The following is a 17,576-nucleotide window of genomic DNA, read 5'->3' as shown; positions in this document are numbered from 1 at the left end:
ATCCCAGCACAGATCTTTATCCCATCCTCTCTGCTCCTGATTTAGATTTTCACTCACCACGTCTTCCCTGGTGGGGAGGAGGAGTGCCATTTTGTGGTTTGCCTCAGGAACCAGTCTTGAACTAGTCCTGGCAAAGCAGGTGGTCTGCTGAACTGCAGCCCATCCTGCCCAACTTTTGCTGTGATCCTTGAATGATCAAGGCGTGCAGCTTTGAGAAGAGAGACAGACCGTCACATCAGTGATAGCTTTGAAGTGCTGTTTGTTTGATTTAGTGAACCCAGCCCAGAGACTTGCCTTTGAATGATCAAAGGAATCCAGTTAAAAATAAAATTTTGCTAACACAGTGAAAGATGCCCTTTTTTACCTTTTGAAGTTTTCATAGCCTGTGCCCATATGTTTCCCATGAATTATCATGGTCTAAGATTCCCAGATTCAGTCCCCAAAAGAACTATGGTTGTTGTTTTTTAAGGGAAGTGGGAATATTTCACAAGGCACAGCTTCCTCTGTCTTGGTAGTAGAGTGATTGACAGAAGTTGTGCTTTATGGTTTCTTTTCTGTGCATCTCAGTGATGTGTATATTTATTTGGAAGTAAATGTGCCCTGGATTACAACAGCCTTACTCTTCTCACGTCTAGGGACAACATCAAGATCTCCAGCATTATAAAAACATTTTACAGCATTATGAAAACAGTGAGATGCAGTGATTGTCAAGCCCAGAACAGTTCCTAGGACTAAACTAAAGAGAACAAAGAAGGATGCAATCCAGGAAATATGTATAAGATCATGGTTTTGAGCACATTTGTCACTCCACAACTGTTCTTAATATACCAGGCTCAGCTTTGCCCTCCCACATTTTATATACGAATCACTTATATTTATGTTCACATGTGCAATAACAATGTGCTTTGTTTGCTCAGCCCTTTTGTCCTGCACTAAGCCACAAATGCAATAGCAATCCCTGGTGGGATCATGCTGAGTCCTGTAATATAGATATTTACCACTAGGTTTTATATGTCTGCTCTACTGCATTGTACCTTAAACACTAGAGGCTCTTTTAGTGTAATCCTCTATGTCTCCTACTTGCTGGTAATGTGCAGGTTGCCAGCTCAGATCATGAGTCCATTTACTGCCCCCTGGAACAACCAATCCCATGCAGGCACATCAAGCCAAGGCAGTTAAGTAATGCACCATGTGTTTATATTGGCTGGATTTATATTTATTTAATTTTGTTTTGCCATCACATTTTCTCTTTTTACGCGAGCCGTGCTTATCTGGAGATAACCACGAGAGGAGTAGAAACGTGAGGATAACAGCTTCCCCCCATCCCAATAAAATTATTAGAAAGGCTTTTGAATCTCTCTTCTAGTTGGGTGATTACTGTGGTTCCCTTAGTTTCTATTTTTTAGGCCGATTTCTCACTTTGCTGCAAACCTTTTTCTGGACGAAACCACTTCAGATGGCAAGGGAGGGTGGTTCCCTTGAAGATTCTGTGAAAACACACCAATCATTCCATCCCCATAAACATATCATGCCACTGAGAAGGTGTGGCTAGGAAAGAAACTTTATTTCTGACATATAGGGGCCCTGTCTGCACTATACACTGAAAGCAGTATTAAACCATTTTTAACAGCCAAGAATCTTGGGAAGCATACTTTGTTATGGAAGCTGGGAATTGTTTGGATACATTATCTCTGTCCCTGCTTCAATTCTAAGAGGACCTTGGGAAAAGGGATTAATTGCTAAACCATTTTGGGAATTATAGCTCTCTTTGGGGAACAGGATCCTCCTAACAACTCTCAACACCCTTAACAAACTACATTTCCAGGATTCTTTGGGGAAGCCATGACTCATTGATCACTGCACTGTGACCGTAAACCAATCTCTGTTTGTTGTGCATGTTCCTATTAACCCTCTTCTGAACAAAGCTCAGTCTTACAACCAAGAATTGCAGGGCCCTGAGAGACCCCTCAGATGACATCTAGAGTATTCCCTTCCATCCCAGTTTACAGCAATATCCACACTTATCTGCTCAATTTAATGGTTGCTTCTTATAAGCATAATTTCCTAAACAGGTGGGCAAGTGCAAGCCTTGTGTTAATCTGCTCATAGATAATCTATACATTAATAGCAGGTGGATAGGGCCTGATTGACATGAGGGCCACAGCTAATGGGGAGGGAGCATTTGCCATTTTCTTCTCTGCTGCGATCCCAATGAAATCCCGCCTCCCACATTTGCTGCTATTAGCTTCAGAAGGAAAGTTCCCATGGAGGTTTGACAGGGAGGCAATTGGCATCAGGATTAGTGGGTGAGGAAAAGAATTAAACTTCCCACCCTGCATGCTGCAGCCTTCAGAGCTACCTTTCCCAGCACCCATAACAAACTAGAGTTTCCTTGCATGAAGTCATGTGCTTTAACTATGCATTGAGTCTGCTTTAAATGTATAGCATGGATCTGCCCATGTGGTTCATAAATATGTTTTCAGCATTATACAGTGGTACCTCAGGTTAAGTACTTAATTCGTTCTGGAGGTCCATTCTTAACCTGAAACTGTTCTTAACCTGAAGCTCCACTTTAGCTAATGGGGCCTCCTGCTGCTGCCGAGCCGCCGGAGCACTGTTCTCATTTCTGTTCTCATCCTGAAGCAAAGTTCTTAACCTGAAGCACTATTTCTGGGTTAGCAGAGTCTGTAACCTGAAGCGTATGTAACCTGAAGCGTATGTAACCCGAGGTACCACTGTACGTTGTTTGCTCCCGAGTGTGTTATCTGTTTGCATATAAATGGATCTCCCCAGCAGAGGGCAGATATGATATATTCTATAACCATGGGAAAGAAAAGTTGCCTTTCAGTTGGATAAGAACTTTATTTTGATTAATTTCTGGAGAAAAATAATGTGATAAAACCACATCTAATGCATTATGGTAATAGTATCACCACCCCCAGAACTTATAATCAAAAGATAGTTTCTGTTACAAGTACAGTTTTGATAGTGAATAATTCTTAATATGTTAAGCACATTTCACTTTTAGAGTTTGTAGTTTGCAAATATGTGGAATCAATAAACTGGCCTATCACAGAATAAAAAGGCAAAATATTGCCAGTTCAGTTAGACTAATGTACCATTTATAAATCAGCAGCAGCAGCCACTGAACTAGCAATATACTGCTTTTATTTTGGGTATAATTTGTATAATTGGGTTAAACTTTGGAAAATCTATAAAAATAATTGGCAAAAAAACCATATTGAATAATAGCCTTATGGCCAAAGTCCTGTAAGAACTGGAGTTGCTGGAATGATGTGTATAAACATAGTTGTTAATTATTCTAGAAGCATGGATAATTAAGCAAATAGTGTGAGACATGGCTCTGTACCTTCTGTTTAATCACGAGTGTGTGGTGATGTGGGCTTTCAAAAAGATGAGACAGAGAGAGGAAAAAACTATTCCTATTCTACCACCCCCATGCCTGCACTTCTAAATTCGCATCCTCTTTCCCACCCTGTAATAATGCTCAAAGGGGACTTATTCTTCTTAGCACTGCTGAAGGTGCAGGGTTGAGATGAAAGAAATGGGTATCTTATATCAGTAGTAAGACAGTCCCTGCTCTCAGGTTCACAATAAAAAAAGACACAACACTGGAGGAAAGAAAGCTCTGCATTGGAATTTCAAGTGGTTACTAAATAAAAAGTATTAAGCAGGAGGACGTGCAGCCTAGACAGAAGCCAGAATACTGTTAAGACCAGATGGTACATTGACCATGGCATAGATCGTCTCTGGTCTAAGTAAGCCCAAAACATCCTAGGCTGGGGGGATGATCATGATGAAATTGACAGTGTGATCCACAGACATCCATAAAATCAGAGGTCTGCACATTTCTGGCTTCCCATAATTTGTGGTCACCATTCTTTTTTGGAAGTCCTCTGAACATGCCACAGAACATGGAGGATGACAGGGAAGCATGTTCAAGCATCTGACATTGACCAGGGGACCAAGGACCACTGGGAGGCTACACACCTTTCCAAGAAGTACATCATGGCAAAGGGGAGAGCAATCTGGCCCCATCCATCAACCACAGAAGGAACAATTGCAGAGACCTTGCTTGCCTACCTGTCAGAAAGGATACTCTCTTCCAACTTCCAGTTGACCTAGGGCTGGAAAGCTTAAAGGAAAGCACATTTTGATCTCTGCCATCAGCCAGGAAGCTAAGCCAGTGTAGTAAGACTGTCAGATGAGGACCTGGGAGACCAGGCTTCCACTGAAGCTCAGTGCATGACCATGGGTTCATCACCATCTCTGAGCCGATCTCACAAGGTAGTTGTGAGAATAAAATGAAGAGGGAAGAATAATCTATGCTGTCTTGAGCTCCTTGGAGGAAAGAGGGAATATAAATGTAGACAATTAATAAAAATGGGCTTCTGGGTTGTGTGGGTTTATATATATATATATATGTATGTATATATGTATATATATGTATATGTGTGTGTGTGTTATTACAATCTATTGTAAGCTGCCTTGATGATCATTTCATCAAATGGAAGAATAAAAATATTCTGAAATAAATAATTAGATGGATGGGTTTATCCTAGGAAATATCAGGTCTCAATCTCACTTTGGAAATGTGTATACATGTGTGTGTATTATTTATATTGCTTCAGGATAGAGTGATTCTGAATCTCCTGCAGCTCAGCAGCATGCCATAGGGGACCCACCTTCTCTCTTCTCCCAACTAGGAATTGGAAATGAGCAGTTTCTCATTGCTGAGATCTCCAAAGCTCAGAAGGGCAATATGAGAAATCCCTCTTCTCCTTTCCTTGAGAGAGGAAGGAGGTTCTCTCATGTGGACTTGGATTAGGCCCTTTGCCAAATGAATTGGTAACAGTGGCGTGCAGACTAGGGGGACCAGGCTAGTCCTTTAAATGTTCCTGGTAAATTAGAGTATTAAAGCCTGGTGCTTCCTTCCCAAAGCCCAGGAAGCTTCTGCCTGGCTTAGGGAGGGAGGCACAATGCTCACATGCACGATGTCAGGCCGTCATGAAATCATGCGTGTAGTGTTCCCCACCCCCCATGGTCCTCATAAACTGATGTCTGGCCCTAATTGTTCCCCTACGAAAAAATTCACCGCACGCTACTAATTGGTTGAGGCCTCTGAAAGCAACATAGATTCTAGATGGTGTCATTTCCCCTCCTAGATTTTTTTTGTTCATCTTCTAAATTGTGGAAGGAGACCTGATCATTGCTGACATATTTATAATAACCAGATCAATCTAATTACCTATGTTTTCAAATCACCTTACTTGTTCTTCAGGAAATGATAATCACCTCTGTCCTGAATACACAGCTTTACTATGTATCGCAAGGCCTATTATTTTCTCTTTTGAATCATCTGATAGTGAGCAGGAGTAGCTAAAATGGAATTTAAAATGTGAGAGTTAATAAGCATCTGCCCACTCTTTTGGGTGGCAGCATGTTCTCAAACTTGGCTGAGGAAAGGGAGCCAGTGATCAACCGTGATCTACCAAAACCTCCAGGGGATCTACCAGTAGATCGCCATCAACCTGTTGGACATCCCTGCTACAAGTCAAACATGTTTGGACTAAGACAAAGAAGAGGGAGCGTAAACAAGAACTTCACACTCTATTAATCAAGATTTCAACATTTTGATATAGAAAGTGCTTTGCAGTCATTACCTCTTTTAATTTTATAGCAACTCTACATCAGTTATTGAATTATGATAAGTTCTACAAAACAAACTTACCCAAAACCACCTGCATAAATAATTGACCGAGTGAAAATATGAATCTGACATTCCTGCATTCAAAGCCAATATTTTATCCATTTGCTTCTGTTCCTGGTTCTTCAGGAAGCACTTAGTAAGCATAATATTAAATCTGCCAGACTGAAATCTTGCTATTCAAGTCTAATCATCAAGAAATTGCACAAGAACATCTGGCAACTTTGAGAACATGTGGCAGTACAAATTCAATCACAGCTACAGAGGTTACTCCTTCAGATCAAGGATGAAGTATAATTAAGTTTCATATTGTGTGGGAAGGTTTCACACTTCACCCATCTCACAATTGGTAAAGAAGATGATTGCAGCAGTTTTCATGCATTGTTGGTGCAGCACCAATCAAAAGTACCAATCTGACAGAGGTGCGATACTTAATGGTTTTATTTTATTTGACTATATATTATGATGTAGAGTTACTGTGGTTTTTATACTCAAGTTATGTTAAAAATATCTGAAGAAATGTGCATGCACACGAAAGCTCATACCAAGAACTAACTTAGTTGGTCTTTAAGGTGCTACTGGAAGGAATTTTTTTATTTTGACTATGGCAGACCAACATGGCTACCTATCTGTAACTGTATGTTAAAAATGTTAGCATCACATCATAATAGCAAAGTAAAAAAGAGAATATTTATGCATGTGAGAAGTGCTTGTCTCACTGTGTGGTGTAAGTACAACCAGTGGTTTTTTCCTAGAAAACTAAGTGCTAGTACTCACCATGAAGTTGTTACAGTAAGTGTCATACTTTTTAACAACAAAAAAAGTAGGGCCGGTACTGCGTGCCCTTGAGTACCCCCGGGGGGGGGGAGCACTGAGTAAACTACACATTGCCAAAAAAGAGGGAAAGCAACGTAAGAAAAAGAGGACAATTATTTGCTTAAGTTTGCATACGTTAATTTATAAGCATAAATGGAAACTCAGAATTACTGTTATGTAAATAGAAACTCAATACATCTTACTATAGTGAGACAGTCTGCGCTGAGGTGACCTGTGTGCCTACTCAATCTACTGTCCAGGTGCCAACTGCTGATGGATAATTTCAAAGTCTCTGCTCTTCCTCATGATGTCTGCTGAAAAAAAAGCAGGAAAGAAAAACAGGAAGGTACAACAGGAACACCATGGTAAAGAACAAAAGCAAAACTCTGTCATGCAGAAATAACACGTCTTCAGAGAAAAAGTCCAAAGTCTGCTCTGCTTACACAAATCTTTTTATTAGAGAATGTTTCATTTTAAATCAATGTACAGGCAGTAAAGCAGCATATAAAATTCCCTAGAAATTTGGGTGTATGCAGAAGAGGTTTTAGTATGCAAGAATAGCAAGCAGCATATAATAAGGCATTTAAGTCCTGTTACTAAATCACAAAAAATTCCAAACCAGCAATGTTACTGCTTATCACCACCACCACCATCACTATTCATTTATTAATCACCTTGTAAACAACTATTTCAAGGTGATTTACACATAATATTATTAAAAATTGTTGAAAACATAAATACACAGCAACTAAATTTAAAACAAAACTAAAACCCCAGCAAAGTAGATACTTCTGGTAAAGAACTATTTATCCAGCTGGCAAAGCCTGTTGGGGAAAAAAAGTCTTAATTTATATCGGGAAAGTGAAGATAATGAGTACCTGTCATATATTGACAGGAATGCTGTTCCACAGAACAGGACAGCCACACTAAAGGCCCTGCTCAGTTTTACCAAGGCTTCAGAGATCTTTGGAACTTGCAAGAGAAACTGTCACACTGACAGTAGGGATATACTGTAGATGTTGCTGTTATCTTTAAGTTGAATAGAATCTTAAGAACAAGTCTGTCACTTAGGATTGTCAGAGAATGTTAAGATCAGTTGATTGATGTTGTACATATATGTGGTGCCTGCTTACTAATAAAATATATCTGTTCTAATCACTACATTACTACATTGAATTTGTCTTCATATAAAAGACAACACATAGACAGTGTTAAAGTTACTACTGAGGCAGTACATATAAGAGATCTGGAGAATGGCAGATGCAGGGCTTGATCAAAGGAGGAGTATTGTTGCTACTTTGTGATGTGGTGTTTGTTAGCACTACAAATACTGACATTCATCAATGTGTCAGAACTGTTTTTCTGTGCACACCAGTACTTCTCAGGGTGGATACTTCCTGGAAAGGTAGCGCTGTCTTGTAGAGCCAACTTTACTGGTGTAGCTGCACAACATAAGCCAGAGATATCACACCCTCTCTCCCATGTCCTTAAGATTTCCAGTTACTTCAGTTAGCCATTTTTTCTTCTTTGTACTGCTTTTTTCCTGTTGTGTTATAACTAGATTGCGCTTTTGAAGGATGTTCAGGACGCCTCTGCCTTTCACTCTTTCTGTCAGTGATGTAAACTTAAATCATAAAACAGGCTATTTTCCTGTTTGGTCCCATCAAATATCCATTCCATTGTATGGGGAACAACACAATCCTGCTTTTGTCCATACAAATTGATATGAAACAGCTACTGAAAGACTATGGGCCAGTATGTTGTAAGAAACACATTTAATGTAAATTTTATACATTTGCATTACCTCTTCACAGATAAAGTAGTTATGTTTGGATATCATCATGACAGATCCAAATAGTTAGAAATGGACAAGTAACTAAACAAGGAGAAAAATCAAACTATATTTTTATATTAGTTCACACAGATCACCTCAAACTGCCACTTGGCTTCTTCTTCTGTGCTAAGGCAAGCTGGGTTTCATTATACCAGAAAAGGGCAGGTTTTTCTGAGCCCCGGGGTGGTCTCACAAATCACTCCTGACACGAAGATTTCAGAGCTGACCTTAGCAAACCAATTGGAAATTCTATAAAATAAATTCCTTACAGTGTTACCTTCCACCTCAGCAACAAATAACTGGGCGAAGGTCAGCCTAATGCTTGCAGAGTTTTCTATACACTTGTAATTGTGTGTTTCTAGAATACTTAACTCCTGCCAACCTAGCAGTTTGAAAGCACGTCAAAGTACAAGTAGATAAATAGGTACCGCTCTGGCGGGAAGGTAAACGGCGTTTCTGTGCGCTGCTCTGGTTCACCAGAAGCGGCTTAGTCCTGCTGGCCACATGACCCAGAAGCTGTACGCCGGCTCCCTCGGCCAATAAAGCGAGATGAGCGCCGCAACCCCAGAGTCGGTCACGACTGGACCTAATGGTCAGGGGTCCTTTACCTTTATAGAATACTTAAAGAACATAACATTGAGGACAGGGTCCCCTATAAATCAGAACATGATGCACGGACCGTGGTTCACAGAAGCTCGTGCCATAATAAATGTGTTAAGTCCCCAGGACTCTTGCTGTTTTTTGCAAATGAGTCAGGGGCACGTGTCAACCACAGCGGTTTCCCCCACAGTTCGAAACAGAAATTGGCTAAATTCAACTGCAGAGTTGACAGCCTTCAGGCACCACCTTAAGAACAGGACGAAACCTGTAGAAGCCCTTTCCCCTGGATCCAACCCACTCCTTTTTTCGAGTAAACAGAAACAAAAGCGAGAGCCAATGAGAAAGCCAGGCATTGGCGAGTGGAACTGAACCAGCCCTTTCTCTGAGGAGCCAGTCGGAGCGCGCCGGGCTTCTCTGACCGTATGCTGGGAATTGTAGTCCCGCCGCGTTTTTCCCCCCTGCGTCTGCGTACGCCTCCTCCTCCTCTTCGTCGTCGCTCCCGGGTCCCGCCTTCTGCCTCGCGCCCGCTCGCTTCTCCTTCTCCTTCCGCCTTTGTTATGCGCGTGCGTCTTTCGCGCGCCTGACTTTGGACAGAAGCCGCCTCAGGTTGGACTTGGACTGGCTGCCATCTTAGGCGAGGAGCCGTCGCCTTTCTAGCTGGTGAGGAGCTTGCTGTGTGCTCTTCGGGCTGCCTCGGTAGAGGAGCTGGGCCCGCGGGGGCGGGGTGGGGGAAAGAAGGCTTTTCTTTCTGGGCCTGCGGCGAGACCGAGGCCGAGGGAGGGGGCGTCTGAGGCAGGGCGGGGAGCTCAAGGTAGGCCTGGCTTGCGAAGGGTGGGCGGCGAGGAGGGGAAGGCTGGCAGCAGGTGCAGCAGCCTCGCTTAGGGGGAGGGAGGGGGTGCGGTGGGTGGGGTCCTGCCCTATATCCTTCGAAGGGGAAGGGGATCCCGTTCTTCCCTCCCTCTCCCTCTCCCCCACTTCCAGCCTGTGAGCTCAGTGCAGTGGCGTAGCGTGGGGGGTGCAGGGGGGGCCGGCCGCACCGGGCGCAACTTCTGGGGGTTAGGGTTAGGGGGCGCAAATCCACGGGTTAGGGGGCGCAAATTACTTGCCTTGCCCCGGGTGCTGACAACCCACGCTACGCCACTGGCTCAGTGCCTCCCCGCTTTACCTGTGGACTGAGAGGCATTCACAGCTTCAGACTGAGGGGTTTGGGGATGATGCGCGGGTGGGAAGGAGACATCCCCTCCCATTACGGCCTCTTCTTCCTTCCTCTCCTGCTATGCCGTCGGTAGGCGTTTTCTTTCCCCCTTCACTGAAGTTGTTCGCAGGGATTGTGCACTCAAGATGGCTTAATTTTCTTCTCGGTCCCCCTTTTCGCGACCTTGTGTTGTCAGGATGACGAGGCCCGGTGGGTAGGTGGGATGGATGGAGGTGTCCCGAGGTGGGTGGCCCTTTGGTCTGGGACGCAAAGCTGGGGGGGGGGGTGTATGTGTGACCCGAAGGTTCCCAGCCTCAGGGAGACACTCCAATGCTGTTTGTGTAAGTACATGCTGTAGTTATGTGTATCCTTTGCTGCTGTCCACAGCTCTTGGCTCTTTTCACCCATTCCAGTTTCGTTAGCATTTATCGGAATATTGTTTCCTGGATTGTTCTTATTCTCGTTGGCTTCTGTATGTCTCTGTCATCTAGCGGCCATATCGGGACAGCACCAGTTGTTAAATACAAGGGAATGCACTCTCTTCTCTTCCACCTGCTACTTTTTAAGGAAGCCAAGCAGATCCTGCTGTTTAGGTTATTGGGTTTGGATGGCTTGGGGGGGGGAATGATGTTTTGGAACTCTTAGCTGTGAAAATCTTGTACATTTCAAAAGGTGTAGCGCAGCCCTGACCAACTGAGACTCTCTTGGCTTGTGTCCCTGTGTGGTTACAAACACAGTATCCCCTTGACGCTTTAATGATGTTTGCCTTTGCAAATATACATGTTGCATCTATACCTACGGCATAAAGGGTGGATTGGCTTTTGCTAGATGGCTTTAGGTCACCTTATGGGGTGCTACTCTTAAGTTTAGAACAGGCAAGAGATAAATATAATGAAATGCAGTACATAATTGATATGAAAGTCATCAATCTAAAGTTGAGGATTGTTAGCAACTGTTGTGTCTGTTGTTCCAGTTAAAAAGGCTGAACTGCTTTTAAATTCAGATAGTTTTTGAATATTAAACACTGAACAGCAGAGCCTTCATCTTACAGGATTTGGAATGGGTGGTAAGGTAAAGGTAAAGGGACCCCTGACCATTAGGTCCAGTCGTGACCAACTCTGGGTTTGCGGTGCTCATCTCGCTTTATTGGCCGAGGGAGCCGGCATACAGCTTCCGGGTCATGTGGCCAGCATGACTAAGCCGCTTCTGGCGAACCAGAGCAGCGCACGGAAACGCCGTTTACCTTCCCGCCGGAGCGGTGCCTATTTATCTACTTTCACTTTGATGTGCTTTCGAACTGCTAGGTTGGCAGGAGCTGGGACCGAGCAATGGGAGCTCACTCCGTTGCGGGGATTCGAACCGCCAACCTTCTGATCGGCAAGTCCTAGGCTCTGTGGTTTAACCCACAGCACCACCCCCGCATTTAGATGGTGCTAAATATTTTAAATTATTTCAAATGTTAATGGGAATGTTTTCAAAGCTTTATACTACCAGTAATAACAGTCTCATTGCAGCAAATGTGTGGGAAGAGTTCCTTGGATGCATATTACACTGTAAGGAGGGGAATTGCTATATGGACATAAAGCCTTTCTAATGGTTACTCTAATGTTAGCCCCTCTGATTCCAATAGTTCATGTAACTGTTCATAAGTTTTCAGCCATTCAGCAAGATTCTGTTCAGAATTCGTTTGACCTAAGTCTCTTGAAATCAGGTGACTTGTTAGGCTCTACAATGACTAATTGAACAGGAAGGTTGCAATCCTGTACATACTTACTTGGGAATTGGCCCTATTGACCACAACAGATCTATTTACAACCTGTTTTGTTCTTTTCCTATTATTCTTTACTCAGTAATTTTGTAGTTGTGCTTGAAAGATTGCCTCACTCTCTAGGGACCTTGTGCTACAAGTTGGACAAGAAATGTTAAAAGATGAATACAACAGAATCTTGAGACGTCTTTGCTTGTAACCACTTGGGATAAAGTTACAAATGTTTGAGAAACAGTACGAAAAGAGAGGAATATGTCTTAAAACAGAAATTGCTGTAGTCAGTAGGACTTACTGTATCACTGGTATAAGTCTAAAACCAACTGCACTTGAATCCTGATCCTGTACATGCTTACTAAGAAGTAAGGGTGACTTGTTTCTTTTTTGTATGCTTATGTTTGGGCCTTACTTTCAGGTGCACTTGCACTGTAAGTTGTACTGAGTTAGGTGGCTTTTACTCCTTAGTAAATTGCAAAGTTTATCTTGTAGCCCTGCAAAATATTTTAAATACATAGGAAGTCTGAAAAAAGCTTGTGAATTATTATTGAAAATACATTTAAAAATGAATTTAAATTGTGGACAAGTCATTTAAAAAGAAAGTTCTACTCATAAATCTTAGCTCCAAGTAAAGGTATTTCATTCTGCAGTCTTAAATTTAGCACTTTTTGTTATTACAAAGCATATGAATAATAAATTGATATTCATGTAAAAATAGCACCATAAAGCCTGAATTTGGAAACTGAAAACAGACATGGTTTTGTAGGTCTCACCAAAAATTACTTGTGTTCTGATTCATTTGGCAGCTAACAGGCAAATATTTATAATGGATGAATGCCAATAACACACAATGATGCTGTTGCCAAAACAAAGTTGTTTTGTAAAAGAGGCCATTGAAATTGTGAACTAAATAATCTTGTATTGCATATTGGGTGTACACAAATGTCTTGTTCACACATTGCATTAGACCACTGTTTAAAGTGTTTTGATTACGGTGCACACCGCTCAAAAGTTCCTGTGCCTGACAGACAGGGCATGATAGCAATAACTAATAACAATTAGTATTGAGGCATACTGCCTCTGAAACTGGAGGTTCTGATAGCTGTCATGGCTAATAGCTTTTGATAGACATAATTATCCATGGATTTTGGAGACTTATCCTCCACGATGATCTAATTCTGCTGTAATGAATGGTTTTAAAGCCATTGGAACCAATGACCATTGCTTTACTTCGCGGTTTTCACTTTGTGGAAATAGGCTATATAGAATAGATAAGGTGATGGTCTTTGTTGGATCAATATCTATTGGTATAGGAGCAAAACATATTCTTTGGAATTCAGCAAAGGGCAAATCTATGGAATGCTGTTTGTGAAAACTATGCTGATACACAAGAAGGTGTCCTCAAATACATTTGTTAGGATGCTTGAAAACTTTTTGTTTTGAAAAATGGTACATTCAGAAACAGATAAGAGAAGGTGGCTTATCTTTAAAAGGCATAATGTCTCCCCCACTTCATAGATAGTAGATTACTTTGTTCAGTGGTATTTGGCACTGATTCTGAAACTGCCAGGCGATGACACGTATAATGATAGGCTTTGTCACTAGGAACTTGTCCAATGCAACCAGATAATTCCCAAGTTTGTTGTCCTTATGCTCATTATGGACCTACAGATTGTGAAATTGGTTTGTAATTATGAGAAATTTGCTGTACAGTACCTGTTTGTTCTTACCTCAAATATGAAAAGCATTTACCGTATTTTTCACACTATAGGACGCACTTTTTCCCCTCCAAAAATGAAGGGGAAATGTGTGTGCGTCCTATGGTGCGAATGCAGGCTTTTGCTGAAGCCTGGAGAGCGAGAGGAGTCGGTGCGCACCGACCCCTCTCGCTCTCCAGGCTTCAGGAAGCTATCCCAAGTCTTGCAAGCCCGGCGGGATGTCCCGCGGGCTCGCAAGGCTTGCGGGCAGCAGCCTGCACCCAAAAGCTGGGGACAGCGGGGAGGCGCAGAGCCGCCACCCCGCTATTCCCCGACCTGATCTGGAGGCTGGCGGGGGGAGAAGCAAGCCTGCTTCTCCCCCCCCAGCCCCACAAGCTCGGGGGATAGGGGGATGGCGAAGCGCCGCCATCCCGCTATTCCCCGACCTGATCTGGAGGCTGGGGGGGGGGAGAAGCAAGCCTGCTTCTCCCCCCCCCATCCCCACAACCTCCAGATCAGGTCGGGGAATAGCGGGATGGCAGCGCTCCGCCATCCCGCTATTCCCCGACCTGATCTGGAGGCTGGGGGTGGGAGAAGCAAGCCTGCTCCCCCCCACCATCCCCACAACCTCCAGATCAGGTCGGGGAATAGCGGGATGGCAGCGCTCCGCCATCCCGCTATTCCCCGACCTGATCTGGAGGCTGGGGGTGGGAGAAGCAAGCCTGCTTCTCCCCCCCCCCACCATCCCCACAACCTCCAGATCAGGTCGGGGAATAGCGGGATGGCAGCGCTCCGCCATCCCACTATTCCCCGACCTGATCTGGAGGCTGGGGGTGGGAGAAGCAAGCCTGCTTCTCCCCCCCACCAGCCCCACAACCTCCAGGCTTCAGGAGAGCCCCACCGCCAGCCCCACAAACTCGGGAGACAGCGGGAGAGGCGCAGCGCGCCATTCCCGCTGTCCCCCGACTTGGTTAGAAGGCTGGGGGGGGGGAGCCTGCTCCTCCCCGTCGCCAGCCCCGCAAACTCGGGAGACAGCGGGAGAGGTGCAGCGCGCCTTTCCCGCTGTCCCCCGACTTGGCTAGAAGGCTGGCGGGGGGAGAAGCCTGCTCCTCCCCGTCGCCAGCCCCGCAAACTCGGGGGACAGCGGGAGAGGCGCAGCGCGCCTTTGCCGCTGTCCCCCGACTTGTCTAGAAGGCTGGCGGGGGGAGAAGCCTGCTCCTCCCCGTCGCCAGCCCCGCAAACTCGGGGGACAGCGGGAGAGGCGCAGCGCGCCTTTGCCGCTGTCCCCCGACTTGTCTAGAAGGCTGGCGGGGGGAGAAGCCTGCTCCTCCCCGTCGCCAGCCCCGCAAACTCGGGAGACAGCGGCAGGGGGCAGCGCGCCATTCCCGCTGTCCCCCGACTTGGTTAGAAGGCTGGCGGGGGGAGAAGCCTGCTCCTCCCCGTCGCCAGCCCCGCAAACTTGGGAGACAGCGGCAGGGGCTCAGCGCGCCCTTCCCGCTGTCCCCCGACTTGGTTAGAAGGCTGGCCCAGCCCCGCAAACTCGGGGGACAGCGGGAGAGGCGCAGCGCGCCATCCCGCTGTCTCCCGACATGGTTTGGAGGCTGGCGGAAGGCTTCCTCCTCCCCCAGCCCCGCAAGCTCCCAGAGCGATGCCAAAGCTGCGCGCAGCTTCGGCATGGCTCTGGGTCCCGTTCTGGGGGAGGGGGAAGCTCGGGCTTCCCCGCCCCAGCCCCGCGCCTGGCGGGGGGGGGGGATAAATTTTTTTGGCCTTTATTTCCCCCCCCCAAATCTAGGTGCGTCCTATGGACCGGTGCGTCCAATAGTCCGAAAAATACGGTATATAAAGGAACAGGAGCAGTTGTTTGAATGTTCCCACTGATCTTTATTGCAATGTCAATGTTTCTTTAAATATAAATGTTAATAAATAAATAAACTTCTAGGCTACAGGCTCATTGTGAGCACAGGTTTAAACTTGAAGACCTTCTGCATTCAGGTATTGTGATTTAGGGTCTTTTTCCTATAAAGGAAAAAGTATATACAAAATCAAAGGCCAGATGAAAGAGGTTTATGAAATTGATTTCCAGAAAAGTATTTCTGTCTAACTTGTTAATTCTGTCCTATAGTACATTGTTTTCTAAACTTGTCTGATTCCCTTGTCTTCTGAGGTGCTGTTTAAGAAAATAACATTAGAATTGTAACTTTATCCTTGAAAACTTTGTTTTTAGCATGTGTAAATAGTATCTGCCTCAAAGGACTCTATCCTCTAGCAATCTGTGTGAAACACTATATTCTAGATGTACATATTGATTAAAAGAGGCTAGTGCCAGAGCAACAACTAATGCACAGTTGCAGCATGGACATTCTCTGAGGGATTATAATTCCCACTGCGTTGGGAGTGATTGGATAATCCAGTTGTAGATTACAGAGAAGTGGCAGAATTACCTGACCCCAGTGGAAGCTGTTTTGAAGGAGGCAAGGCCAAAGCATGCAAAGATGCACAGGTTGGTTGCCTTTATGGGTGGGCACGTCAGATTCTCGGTCTTCAGCTGCTTAATTTATATCCCATGATAAAGTAGCAGATTCATATATTTTCAGCTGTATGGCAAGGTTTCAGATGTTTGAATAGGGATGACAGCATCACAGTTGGAAGCAAAACGTGAGAACATCAGAGAAAAGTACTCTTGCAAGAGAAAACATTAACAGGATAGATTTCTGATGAATTCAGTTATTAGGAATTCTGGGTGTTTGGACAAGGCTGAGAAAAATATTATAAACTTTAAGCTCATACACCTTTTTTTATTACGAGTAGCATCCACCAAGCCATATGTGGAGTAGACCTGTTGAAACTGATGGATTTCAATTAGTCACAACTTAAGTCCATTTATTTTTATGGCTCTATGAGTATGGCTTGACTGGAGGTTTGCAGGGGAAAAATAGATGAAATAAATGGGCCAACCCCTTCCCCAACTGTCCAATGAATACTGACCGTACTTTGGACATGTAATTCTGACTACTGTGGGTAAATAATGGGAGGAGGAATAGAATGGAGTTCGTTTTATTATTTTATTTAATTACAGTTATACCACTTTTATCTTTAGTGCTTGTGTCCATGTTGAATCCTGTTGAAATCCCAGGTACTGCACAGGGTTCCACTTATAAGCATTAGTTCGTAGAATGGAGTCTTGGTAAAGAATTTGGTCTGCTGTTATTCACAAATTGCATATTTCTTGTGGGATATGCATGCAAGTAAAACTAACCAGAATAAGGTATTCTGTCCTCTTCACTTCGAATTATAATAACCTCAAGTTACTCTGGAGTACAGTAAAAACTTGTTTTCCTATATTTTGGCTGCAATTGAATTTTTAAACCAAGGTTACATAATGCTTATTACGATCATGAGGAAAAATGCAGTTATACCTGTGTAGTTGGATTTTCCAGTAGTGTTCAGTGTACAAAAGAAACGTTATCTTTTTAAAAATATCTCAATTTTTAAAAACAAGATAGCAGCAACCAACCCATGTATTTGTTACAAAGAGCTCAGAACAGCATATATATTCCCAAGGCTATTTGTCATGGAGGCAATGCTTGGAACTCATCTACTTGACGTAGAGAAGAGCACTATTGATAGCTACTAACCATGATGACTATGCTCTGTCTCCACAGTTGGAAGTAGTAATGGTTCTGAATGCCAGTTACTGGAAGCCATAGGATCCTGTGCTCTAACTCTGCTTATGGGTTTCCAACAGGCATCTGGTAGGCCACTGTGATGCTGAATTAGATAGGCCATTGGCCTGATCCACCAGGCTCTTCCTATGTTCTGATGGCAATGACAGTGGTGGGGGTAGCCAATGTAGTGCCCGGCAGATGTTTTGGTCTAAACTCTTATCATTGGCCATACTGTGGAGGATGTACGGCAGCTGGGAGTCCAACAATGTCTAAAGGGGA

At 44.1% G+C, this 17,576-nt stretch overlaps 1 protein-coding gene across 1 annotated transcript in view; it reads left to right on the top strand.

The window, feature by feature from the left end:
- The first annotated feature begins 9,509 nt into the window (after positions 1-9,509).
- Positions 9,510-17,576, top strand: part of ITCH (itchy E3 ubiquitin protein ligase) — a 53,887-nt gene continuing 45,820 nt past the window's right edge. The window contains exon 1 of the mRNA XM_081196123.1: positions 9,510-9,638. The gene's annotated coding sequence lies outside the window, so the exon portion shown is untranslated. The remainder of the gene's footprint in view (positions 9,639-17,576) is intronic.

The sequence above is a fragment of the Podarcis bocagei genome (genome assembly GCF_964188305.1).
Source record: "Podarcis bocagei genome assembly, chromosome: 5".
In the NCBI taxonomy this organism is placed as follows: Eukaryota; Metazoa; Chordata; class Lepidosauria; order Squamata; family Lacertidae; genus Podarcis; species Podarcis bocagei.
The sequence above is the reverse complement of the archived record's forward strand: the minus strand, read 5'-3'. Positions and strand labels throughout refer to the sequence as shown.